At 42.8% G+C, this 13232-nt stretch overlaps 1 long non-coding RNA gene across 1 annotated transcript in view; it reads left to right on the plus strand.

Annotated features, from left to right (window-relative positions):
* The window catches only part of LOC109313031, a 116675-nt gene that overhangs the window by 33375 nt on the left and 70068 nt on the right, over nucleotides 1–13232 (plus strand). Inside the window, exon 2 of the long non-coding RNA XR_002101953.1 lies at nucleotides 3155–3226. This is a non-coding gene — a long non-coding RNA (uncharacterized LOC109313031). The remainder of the gene's footprint in view (nucleotides 1–3154; nucleotides 3227–13232) is intronic.

A 13232-nucleotide genomic window follows, 5' to 3' on the forward strand; every position in this document is an offset into this window, starting at 1 on the left:
CTGCCTGCTACTTCGCCACCTGCTACCTAGAGGTATGTAGAAAAAACATTTAAAGCTGCCTTTATCTCCGAATCTCCAAATCTCTCTGAATTGATTTGGATGGTTTTGGTTTGATTCGTAGAGATTAAAGGGTCCTCTGATTTGATTTGGATTCAGAGATTCAGCCACCAAATCGGGCCGAATCTCCTCCAAATTGAATCAGGGACTGAAGTTTCAGACCTACTGTCTATGCAAACTGACAGCACAGGCAGAAATGACAATTTCCACCTGATCTGGCCCCTGAAAGAGTTCTACAGCCATGACCAAACACACTTTAAAAGGGCCACGTCCCACAACAGTCTGAACCTGCATTACATAAGGGTTCAGATGAAGATGCTCCAAAGCAGAGCACCTTCATTAACTTGTGTCTACGCATGCCAGGAGCAGGGTTGGGCAGCCCTGCTCCCGGGGCTGTTTTCAGAATGGGAGGGGGAGGGAAAAGGAGTGGAGGGAGATTATTCTGGGGGTTGCCCAACCAGCGCTGGAGGGTGGGACAGGTGGACTGCAGCCCCTCCAAGGCAGGGAGGTGGCTCCAATCTACCTGCCTCACCCTCCAGCACTGACTGAAAAACTTCAGACCAAACTCCCTCCACACCCATAACCCCTTCCCATTCTGAAGTCAGAGCCGTGGCTCAATGCAGGGAGGTATGGGTCTAATTGCAGCTGAATCCCCCAACCCTTGGGATCCAATGGTGAATGTCAGTTGGGTCCGGGGGATTGCTGTAACTCATAGCACTTCTTTTAAAGTGCTGTGAGTTACAGCAGGGAGCTGCACTCTTGTCTGCACCTTGAGAAAAATTAGCCACATGGTTAGGATTTTTGTATCAGTTGCAGAAGTTGCTGCTGCAGAGACGAATGAGCATAAGTCTAGTGTAACTGAGATAAGAATCTAATCTTCCCCTATTCCCTTTCCCTTTAACTCAAGAGTTTTCAACCTTTTTTGGATCAGTGTACCTCCGGCAGCCGGATGCAGAGTGGGGGGAGAGTTGGTGCACGGCTGAATGTGGAGCAGTGGCAGCTGCTATCTGCAGGCTTCCTCCACCCTGCCCCGTGTCCGGCCGGGTGGGCAGCGCTTGCATGGCAGCATGGGATGGGGCGTGATGGTGTTCCATCCCCGCCCGCCCTCGTGTACCCCCTAGGGCCGTATCTTCGGGGATACACGTACCCCTGGTTGACAACCCCTGCCTTAACTAATGTAAATCTCTGCCTAGATTTTTAGGAACCCCTTGTTCCCTTTAGCTGTCCCTCTCTGTCCATGTATCAGAGGAGGTGTGTTTCTTGTATGCTATAGATCTATGTGCTTTGAGGGTCAGGAAGAAAATTCTCCTAATTAGTCTAAGTTAGCAGAGGTGTGATCAATTTTTCACCCCCATCACAGCATCATGAAGGCACAGTTAGGTAAAATGGGAGTGAAACCTAAAAATCACTATTAACAATATGTAGGAATATTTAGGGATTGCAGCTTTTGGTGGTGTCCAGTGAGAGTAAATGGCCAAAGGGCTAGCTCCTAGAAGAAATAGACACCTGGGATTTTGCACATTGACCTTGTGCCTGTGGGAGAAGGGGTTACCTGTATCTTTGCAGACCAAGGACTTCTATGCTACTATATATTCCTCATGGTGGAAGAGGATTCGAAAGACTGCTAAATCCACCAAAAAGCTGAGGAGAGTCTAACTTGAGTTGTGACCAGTGTAGCAGGAGCTCTGTTCTCACACTCTGGGCTCACTACAATGCTAGGTACACTAAATTAATAAAGGCCTGGCCTGCAGCTTAAATCCATCCCCATGTCTGTCTTCATTCACCCTTGTGTCCTGATCAATAATTAACATTGATTAAGATTTCTGTGGCAGTAACGTCCAGACACACTGCTTTCTTTTTTGATTAAAAAAATGTTACAGTTCAAGGATTAAAAATTATCTTTTCAGATCAATATTTAATAATGTCCAAATAAAATCCATCCCTTTTTTTCACTATCCCAAATTAACTTGCTACCTCCTAGCCCTAAGTCAAATGATAATACAAGTTTCAGATTGGAGAACAGTCACAGAAACAGATATTTCTCGTTTTGAAGTGTGACCTGGGAGGTGACCAATATCAAAACAGTCAGAATAACTTGAGATATATGGTCTTTGAATTAAAAAACAAAACAAAACAGGCAAATATGATCAGCTGACCAAGAATGAGCCAAATTTAGTTGTTTGGCCAATAATTCTGTTGGTTTGATCTTATGCAAGGGCAATTAGCAATATTGTTTCACTTATTTTGCAACAAGAACTGCAAAAGCTTTAATTAATAGATTAGAGAAGTTGTCACATTCTTAGCTTCTGTAAGTGAGTCTGGTTCCTGAGGAAAGACAGTTTTGTAGCTAAACCTATCACACTGGACTTCACTGTGAACTCATTTATGCTGGTCCTAAAATAGCAGGAGAGAACAGAGCACCTTCATTAAAATGCTGTGTTAAATTTATGTATGTGATCCATAAAGAAAAGCTGCATGATGTGGGTTGACATGTTTCTTAATATTCTGGTGGTTTTAATCCTATATGAGGTGAATTTAATGTACTTACTGAGCACTATTTTTTTCTCATTGCACATTCTCCACTTCAGAAAGACTAATTTATGGCTTCCTCTATAGTGAGTTACCTTAATAGGTTGATATTAACTAATACAATTAAACAAACTATTCCTTCCATTTCAGATTTTGACAAATCTGAATAGAAAGGCTGCATGCAGCCTCATAGGATTAATATCAAAGTCATATATTTTTATGGACAAATTTAGTTACTTGGTAAAGACAGTACTATTTTAGCACATGTTATAGGGCACTTGACTTTGTAGTCAAGAGGTCTCAGTGGAGGTCTATCCTCTGACTTACCTAGGAGCATCTGTGAAATTAGACATGTCTACCGTGACCTTGTTTTATCAGCTAACTCTGAACACTCCTGAAAACTGTCTTTAGTTTGCTCCAAAGTGGGACAACACTGCAATTTTTTAAAGTTCTTTATGCTCAAAAGTTGTGTACTGAATCGTCCCCTTGCTCTGGTCTGTAGGTTATTAGTCAGATCACTGGCACAGCTTCTTGTACAATGTTCTTTTTATCTCTTCTTTGTTTTCAGGGATGTCCACATGCCTATTGAGTCTGTTTTTGTGAACAGGGGAAGAAGATTATCGAGTTGGCTAGAAGAGTGGTAAGTGTTATCAGAGTTTTTATCAGACGCAAGAATATTTTTCTCATATTAACACGGAGTGTTATGGCCATGGGATCTAGAATGCAAAACTCTTGCTTCCCTCTCCCTTGAACTTTGCTCTTCCAGACTGTATCACAAATGTCATTCTTTGCCTCACAAAAAAGTAGTGAAAGACAAAATTCTTTTCTGGAAATAATCTTTTGTGGCCTTTCTGTCAACAGTAGGATCACTACATTGAGTGTACTTGTAAGCGTAACATATGCAGGAGTAAATTGGCTTGCTTGCATAGCAAAATAGCATGCAAAAACAAATGGCTAGCTAATTAGTGCTGAGAAATTAACAGTATGTAATATAACAGTAATAATATCCTTCAAAATGTCATAAATGGGTCATTTCAAAATGTTTTTCTGCTGGTATCCCACTTTTAGAAAAGAGGTGAATTGGTTTCTTGACTCTTCGTTAAGGCTATAATCTTAATAGCTGTCATCAGTTCCAGTGCTCTAATTGTACAGGTTGCGTGGAAGGTTGTCTCTCAGGGTCCGACCCACTAGGAAAAGGGATTTAGCACCACTACCCAGCTGGCGATATCTAGATATCTTTAGCTTAAGTGCAAAAGGTTTGTGGAGGTTTTTTTTTTTTTTTTTTTTTTTTAAGTCAAAGGATCAAGATCTAATAACATTTTTGAAACAATGTTATTTACTTAATAATCATGTTTGTCTAAAGCACACGCATGCCATGCAGGTATCAACTTGATGATGAAGTAGCTTTTATGGCATTCTGCAGTACTTGACCCATGTGATACTTTATCTATTGTTCAGTGAAGGGCTCTTACCAGAATGGAGTAGGTGGCAAAGCTGAAGACCAAGTATTTCTCTTTATAAAGTACCTAAATTCTGGTGACTTGATGAGCTGCTCCAGGGAGAGCTAGCCAGATGGAGATTTGCTAACCTAAGAAAAAGCCATATACAACAGCCCTGTAAATAAAGTAGGTACACACTGGGATAATTCAAAACATTAGCTTTAGGAATGGTAAAGGTGAAAGACAGATATAAACTTACAAATAGTGTAGTGGGTCATGCAAATCTAGGAGTTTTTAAGAGGTTCAGTTTTCTGTTTCTGAAATATTCCCTTGCTAGCATCTTTAGAAAAAAATCAGATTATTGGATAAAGTGGGAGAAATGACTCTTAAACTGCAATGAGAGAACCATGATGAGATGGGATGAGAAGTTATCCCTTCTTAGTACGGTAACTAATGTATAGGTGATCTTGCCCTGTAAATCTTAGCCCTAGATGAGTTTGCTAGTATACCCACCCATGGAAAAGCTGCTTGAAAAGGGAAAGAGGTGTTTCTTAAAGACTAGTAATTGTAGGATCATTACAGAAGTTGTTTTTTGTTTTTTTTTATAGAGTTCATGACTAAGACTGATTTGCTTGTTTCAGGAGCTAGGTATGTGCTTTCTCTTTTTAAAGAACATGTCACCTTTAATCAAGAGAGCTATATGTTTTCTGAATGATGGTGCTTTCAGTTTATTGCTTGTTAACTCTGGGAGTATGTCAGCTAGTTGCTCTGCAAGTGTAACTTGCTGGCTCAGACTGTTTACTTCTAAAATAATTTTAGGTTAGTTTTGACTGGTTATTGGTGGGTGGGTCATAGTTTTAAAACTGTATTGCAATTTCCATAAACCTTTGAGGTTCTGCTGGAATATCTCAAATCTAGAACTTTGCTGGTCACCCTCTGAGGTCAGCGATAGAATTGCTGTGGCTTTCATTGGAATAGGCCAGTTAAATTCAATGTTGTGTTCGGGGCAAGCCCGTCCTATCCTGCAAAAATTGTGGCCTCAGGGGGCCTGCAGCCAAGGGGCCCCCTGAACGCCCCCCTCTTCCTGCTGCCACCACCAGCTTCACATCTGGCCGCTTCCTACCTCCCTACCCCCTCCCCACAGCTGCCACTGGGTTCTTTTGCCGCTTGCCAACCAGTGCCCCCCACCCCTCTACTGATGCCGGCTTCTTCACATCAGGGGGCCCCAAAACTATACCTTGCAGGGGGCCCCCAAAATTGTGGGCTGGCCCTGGTCATGTTACTCATTTCAAGAAGTTTCATAATGTTCTACTATGGCTAGAGCAACATAAAAAGTGGTGTAGCTGTATTTAAATTGGTATGAAGAAAGAGGTCTCGTTTCAGAAATGCTGCATTTAGTAGGAGGAAGGATATCTTAGCTGCTTTTACCATGCCAGCCTGGTAGTTTTCCTTTAGTCCATTCATCTTTCATCAGCAGTTCCTCTCACGAAACTCTCCCTCATACAACTGGCAGGTGCTGCACACCAACTGGCATCAGATCCATACTGAATATGGTAGCTAAATTTTGCAGCCCTAGATTTAACAGTGCCCTGCTTGTGAGAGAGTTTCAAAGGTGCTCTCCAAATCTCAGTTCTGTGCTAAAATTCAGAGGAATTTATTTGATTTTTATTATGGGTCTTGTGTTTCCTAGAACTGTATTTACTTAAACTTTTCAGTCGTTTGGAACCAATAGTGCATATACAGCAGTTTTGGGTGTTATAACCTCACTCTTACATCAGTGGCCATTTTTCAGTGGTGTGCATTCTTTGACAGGTAAGACTATGTTAACTATGTAGTAAGAATTTCTGCTAAATATTTTTTTAAGGAAGAAAGGTATCATTATGAGTAACATTCATTTAAAAGTCTCTTGTCCGTGTGTCCTGGAATGATGTTCAGAAGAATAAAAGTAGCTGCCTTGTCTGCTGTTTAAAAATATTTAGATCATCAGGATTATGACTACAGTTGAGTGATATAAATGATCATTTTTATATGACCTGCAAACTCAATACCCGATGTTTCTGGTAGGCATATTCAGGGCTCATTCTACTTTTGTAAAAAGTTCATGATATACAAAATTTCACCCAAATGTGATTTCAAATGTTTTGCAGATTGCCTGACTTAATCTTTTGTTTTATGTGCTTTTCATGATATGGTTGTCCCCATAACCCAGTGGGTGTATCTACATGTGATGCTACATCTCTGTAGCAACATGCTACAGTGATGTAGCGTCTGTGGGCAAAAGTCATGATGCCACCACTACATCTCTGTAGCAACATGCTTCCTCAGTATAGCGCATTGCTATAGTGATGTAGCAGCTAAAAATAACTGTGCGCCGCCAGCATGGCGTGGTACGGGCTGTTACTGCACTGTCATTTAATACTTCCAAAAGGAAGTAATAAATCAGTGTTTCTCAACCTGTGGTACGTGTACCCCTGGGGGCACATAAGACATGGATAGGGGGTACGCAGGTACTGTGTTTTGAGTTTGGCCTGCCCTCTCATCCGGCGAGTTGGAGGTGTCTTTGCCTGTTTGAGCCAGAAGTTTCGGCTGCCACCCCTCTGCGTCTGGGTCACCTGGGCTTTTACTCCCCAGTGTCAGTGTGCCAGGGGACAGGGAGGGAGGTCCTGTGCAGGCTGCTTTGCCCTGGGCTGTGGTCCGTAAGGAAGAAGTGGGACTTGGCTCGTGGCAGCAAAACCAGAAGTGCCATGGTGGGATTTCCAGTTTTGCTTTTGCCCCATTGATTGGCAAGGGGTACGTAAGCTACCAAAGGTTGAGAACCACTGTAATAAATGACAGCACAGTAACAATGGCATAGTAGGGGCACGTGTAGACGTGCCCAGTGTGTGCTTCTGTCTTGCCCTTCATTAACTAATGACCATTTATTTTGGGTTTCATCATTGTTAGCTTTTTTGGTTTTTGCAAGCTCAAACCTGGAAGTTTACTTTCTGTAATTAATAGATTCCTTAATATTATTCAACTCCTAACTGATTTGCTTCATGCTTAGAACTGATTAGATCCATTTATAAAAATTCTCCTTAACTGCAAGGCTGTTATATGTTTAAAAAAAAAAAAAAGTCTCAAGCATGTCACATTGGTTTATATAGCATCTTGCATTTTGCAGGTGTGATTCATGAAGATTGCTTGCAAGTCTAACATTTACACTATATCTGAGCCAAGTAATTTTTTAAAGGCAGTCTTTCCCTTGAGTCTATACACCCACCATTTGTATAAATGAATTACTGCGGCTGACGTACAGCTCCCAGAGCTTCTTTAAAACAATTCCGTAGAGCTAGTTTAGGTGATGTTGAAATGTATTGAGCCAGAATTTAGTGTTTTTTGGCTGTTATGGTATGTCATTACCTGCAGTCCAAATCTCATGATTTCCTCTGTGTGAATTGTGCCTGGAATGGTCTCCTCACCAAGACTATCTTGTTGGGGCTATATGAGTTTTCAAAGCTTCCCGATGAGACCAAATTCTGCCTTCAATATGGTTGAATGGGTCTAAATGAGAACCCTGTGTCTCTTAGGTATATCACACATTGGTCTCATTTGGATAAATGTATTCGTGATGGTCTTATCATGATCTTTAATTGTGTGTGTGCAGAAGGGTGAGGCTGCTTTTTTTGAAAGCTGAGAGACTTGTCTAAATTTGGTTTATTATATTCAAGTTAATGCTAAAGAAACCTTTAAATGACTTGAGAAAAAATGAAGTTCATGTGAAATCTGTCAAGACAAAGTCAGCAGCATTTCATACAAACAAAGGAGATACCAGAAGCAGAAAGTTCGCATTATGTAAAGCAATCAGATATACCTGGAAAATATGATGTGAGAGGGGAGGCAAAAGCACCCCCAACATGGCCCAGGACCCCTCCCGACAAGCCCCGATACTTACCGCAGGGAAGGAGACAAGTGGCAGCTGTGGGAATATGGTGACACAGGCTTGGCAGTTCCGGAGCTACCTGAGCCTGCGAATCGGCGAGCCCCAGGAGCAGGGCTTTGGAGAAGCGTAGGCTCTCAAAATGCAGCTGGGAAAGGAATCATCTGGGCGGAGGGAGAGCCATGGCATGCCGGCCGGGAGATGCAGGCAGTGGAGCCAGGTGCCAGCAGCCCCAATCACGGGGAAAGAAGCCCGAGCATCAGCCAGGGAAGCCTGGCTGCAGGAGCAAGGAATCCGAGCTCTGGGACACAAGGATCACTGGAGAGCCGCAGCGTGGACAAGCAGTTCTCCATTACAAGTCCGGGCAAAACCACAGCCACGTTGGAGAACTCGGGTACTGCGGCAGGGAGGGCAATAAGCGACAGCTAAACCCTGTGGGCAGCCTGGTGAAGAGGGAGGAGCAGGTGGTGGCTGCATCAGAGCCCTATGGGGAAGTGGCACGTACCACCAGATGGTGGGACCAGGAGTGACTGGCTCCTAGTCAGTAGGGCCCCAGGAAAAACACACAGAGAGATGGACAGATTCCCTCTCCCGTCCCAGGGGACAGAGGTGTCCTGGGAGTCAGGATTTTAGGTGCCTGTTGGCAGACGCCGAATACCTTTTTCAATTGAGAATTATCCTAGGACCTAAGTTACCATTACCCCAGGCCAGGGCAGGCTTAGTTGCCCGAAAGTTGATCTGGAGACCAGGGATCGACTCGGGAGAGATTGACGGCCAGAAGGACCCGACCCAGGTTGAGGTGGGTAATGTGGATGAAAAGAGATCATCCCAAAGGAAGACTACAGAGAGCAGTGTGTTCCCAGGTTGTGGATGTGGTAAGGGTGTGGTAAAGGGAAGGTTTGGAGCCCCACAAAGAAAGACCAGGGTCAAGACCCCTTTTGGGACCATGGACAGGGAACTGCCTTCCCAACAGTCAACATCAAAGATGTGGCAGGCAAGTAGGGGCAGCGCTCGAAACCGTCTAGGTGGCCCCAAGGTGCGGTCTCACCTTGACATCGCTAGGGAGCAAGGCACTGACCAGAAAAGGACCAAAGCCTTACAACACCTACCAGCAACATATAACATATTGTGACACTTCGAGGATTTTATCTGTTGACAACTTAGAGCTTTCTTTTGATATTATAAATTCTGTATGTCTCTATATCAAACTATAGCCTCCATTTTGTTTTCTCTGTACTCTTTCAAATACAAAAATTGTTTTGTGCTTTTACTTCACCTGAGTGGTCAGCTGAAATATACCTGGGGTGTTAGGAGAAATTCTAGGATTTTAGAGGGCTAATAATGGAAGGCCAGTAGTCTTTGATGGCCTTTCATTCAAATAGAGGCACTCTTGGTTAAAGAGCTAGTTAAATCAACTTGGCTGAATTTACCAACTGCAGTGGAAACCAAGGAATGGATGGGGGACTGGTGAGCACCCTAGATGGTCACAAGACAAAAGGAAAATAAGATGAGGTATTTGTACAGCCCTTTGGCAAACAGAGACTGTGAGAGTCAGAAACAGGGGGAGTTAGAACTAGGCACACGGGATCTTAGGGTGCCTATAGAGGTGCTCCAGGGTAGGGGATGGGGGCGTTTTAGTTAGAGCAGCTCTTGCCACTCTAATTAAAATGCCTGCAGTGTCTCGTGTATTTAGTGTCCTGCATTTCAAAATGGCAGCAGGGGCGCTTTAATTAAAGCTTGTTCTAATCAGAACGTGTTGGAGCACATGTAAAAAGTGCCCTTAGCTCTCAGCGCAGTGCTAGAAATTTGTACTCTCACATGTTAGTAGATACCTGGAGCCTGAGACTGTGTCTGGACTCTGTTCAGACTCAGGAAAGCTTAAAAATACACAGATCCTACATGTAGCACGCAAGCATGTGTGCTGCATGTAAGAACTGATGTATGTGGTTCTATGGCCTGTGCTCTGCAAGGGGTCATACTGCATGACAGTGATAGTTAGTTGATTAACTCAGCAGACACTGATTGCATCTTGAAGAAGACATATGAGAAACTTAAGGGGCAAAACTGTTTGCAGATTTTTAGAGGTGTAACTGGGCACTTGTAGCTGGGGCAGCATCAGTGGCTGTGCTGCTGGCATTACTACCGTGCAGCTGCTGGTCTTTTGCACTCTAACACCCACCCTCCTAGGTTCAGTGTCCAGGGTTGGTGCCCCCAATGCCCTGCCATTATTATACTGCAAATTTGGGTCAAATTGAACATTTTTTTTTTTCCACTTTGGCATCTGAACCAAAAGATCAATTTTATCCCACCCTCCTCCTGATAGCAGTCCGCAGTTTAAGTAGCAAGATGGAGGGGGTTTGTGAACAGGTCTGGGGAAACATGAGCAGCATCTGTATATGGTTTTTCTTTATAAATAGATTTAAAGCAAGACAGGTATCTGTCTCCATGGCTTCTTAAAAGGCATGACACCAAACAACTACCAGATTAGAGGAACTGTGATATGATTTGACATTTAAACTGACAGGCTGTGATGTAGATGATTACAGAGTCAGGTGGGTGGCAAATTGGCTTAGAGGGGTCACACCCAGAGAGTGGTGGTAGACAGGTCAATGTCGACCTGGAAGGATGTGGGCAGTGGAGTCCCACAAGATTCGGTCCTTGGACTGGTGCTATTCAAGGACTTCATCAGTGACTTGGACAAGGGCATGGAGAGCGCCATGTCCAAGTTCACAGATGATAAAATTATGTGGCAAAGTTAACACACCAGAGGGTAGGGAATGGATCCAGGTTGGAAAAATCTGGACAGGTTGGAAAAATGGGCAGAATGAAATGGGATGCAGTTCAACAAAGACAAGTGCAAAGTGCTGCACCTGGGCAAAAAGAACCACCCACACGCTTACAGGCTTGGGGATGCCCTTCTCAGCAGCACAGCAGTGGAAAGTTGACTCCAACATGAACATGAGTCATCAATGTGACAAAGTGATCACCAAGGCTAACAGCACTTTATCAAACATATCATGCATTAGCAGATGCATGACAAACAGGTCCAGGGAGGTGACGCTTCCCCTCTATGCGGCACTGGTCAGGCCGCAGTTGGAGTACTGCACCAGTTTTGGGCGCCGCACTTCAAGAAGGATGTGGAGAATCTTGAGAGGGTTCAGAGCAAGCCACTTGTATGGTTAGAGGCCTGTAGGCAAGGCCCTATGAAGACAGACTGAGGGACCTGGATCTCTTCAGCCTATAAATTCATCAGGGGAGGGCAGCAGGGAATAGGAGATGCTCTATTTACTAGGGCCCCCTGGAGTAACTAGGAACAAAGGCCACAAATTGATAGAGAGCAGATTTAGGTTGGACATCAGAAAGAACTTCTTCACAGTACGGGTTGCGAGAATCTGGAATGGGCTCCCAAGGGAGGTGGTGCTCTCCCCTACCCTGGGGGTCTTCAAGAGGAGACTGGCCAGGCACCTAGCTGGGTTCGTCTGACCCCAGTGCTCTTTCCTGCCCAGGGCAGGGGGTTGGACTTGATGACCTACTGAGGTCCCTTGTGACCCTAACATCTAAATCTATGGTTTATAGATCTGTAGATCTATATGATATGTATCAAAGGCAATAAACTACTAGCAGAAGATATAATGAAAACTAGTTTTATACTCCAACCTGATCAGACCATAAACTAGCATTGAGTTCAGTGGGTATCAGACCTTCCTAAAATATTAATGAGGAATGTTAGGAAGATTTTTTTTTATGTATAGGTATTTAATTTATATATTTAGTTAAATGGTGCCTTTCACCTGTAGGTAGCAATACAACTTGAAAAAATAGGAATTGGTCAAAAATAAAATAGTTACTGACATTTTCAGATAACCTTCACTTTAAAAGCATACTCTTTGCTAGCAGGATAGCTTGTTATTGCCTTATGTGCCTTCTGTGGGACTTTGTTGCTTGATTTGAAATGTTTCAGTATTCAGAACTGTGTATGTGAGTTTGGACCTAAAGACTGACATCTCTAGATGTGCAAATGTATTTTAAGGTGACCTACATTGTGCCTTCAAGTGCCTTCACTTTCAGCATGGAAACATGCTAATGCCCACCTATCAAAAATGGATGTAGGGCTCAAAGGTCTATGCACAAATTCGTCTTCAAAACTTGCATGCAATTTCCATTCCTTATGCAGTTTAAAATGTAAACTCACATAGGAAAAGGATCACCACTTTAGCAGTAGTGAAAAAGGTTCATATAACTCTGTAAGAGTCTTCATGGTATTTTACAACTCAAATGGACAGGAGTAAAAAAGTAACATTATACAGGAAGCATGCCAGCAAGCCAAAATGACTTTCAGCACTCTTTTGAGTGGCTCTGCTCTTTTCTGGGAATCAGTGCTTTCTAGGAAGTGATTGGTGAGGGCATAAATTCACATCTATCATGATCAGAGTGATAAGTGAGTTCATTACTCATTTTTAATGAAAGAGTTACTTATTCTTTGTAAAATCATTGACAAGTTTATGTAAATTAAGACAGCTCACAACACAAACATTACTAAGAATAATACTTTATACATCTGTCATCTTCTGTATGAAGCCTTCACTGCACTGTACAAATATTAATGATTTGGGATGGTACCATCTCTGGAAGAGTGGTGGTTATTTTCCCCATTTTCCAGGCAGGAAACTACACTGTATGGATAAATGACTTATTCAGGCTCACAAAGGGAAGAGGAGGCAGAGAATGAAACCTAGACTTCCTGACCTTCAGCTTTCTCCTTTAAGTATGAGTCTGTTTTTCCATCACATATGCAGAAAGCGTGGTTATTTTATTTATGAAGTCTTCTAAATTTTTACTTTTACATTCTGAGTTTTTTTTTCAAAAAATACTTTGGCTTTCAGATCTGACTTCTGAAGAGAACTTTTAGAATAAATATTTAAAGAGTACCTTGTGAATTTATTTCCTAAGTCAAATCTGTCAAAAAGCCAGCCAAGTTTAAGACTATATTGCCATTTAAAATTTCATGCAACAGTCTCAGTAAAATCGCAAGCCAGTATTTTACATAGTTGAATATGCTCATATAGATAGAGAAATATAAGTCACATCTACAGATGGAGCTGCCTAGGCAGGTCCTAGAACTGATGCTGAATGCCCCTTTATAGATACAAATTAAGGATGCCTACAGATGTTTAGGGGATGCACTATTAACTCATGGCACTTTATACTGTACGAGGCACTTCATGAGTAACAGCTTCTCCCTCATCCCCTGAGCCAACAGATGTTTGCCTGTTGAGTTGGGGGTGGGTGGG

The sequence above is a fragment of the Crocodylus porosus genome, unplaced genomic scaffold, assembly GCF_001723895.1.
Source record: "Crocodylus porosus isolate Cpor-Errol unplaced genomic scaffold, CroPor_comp1, whole genome shotgun sequence".
NCBI lineage: Eukaryota > Metazoa > Chordata > Crocodylia > Crocodylidae > Crocodylus > Crocodylus porosus.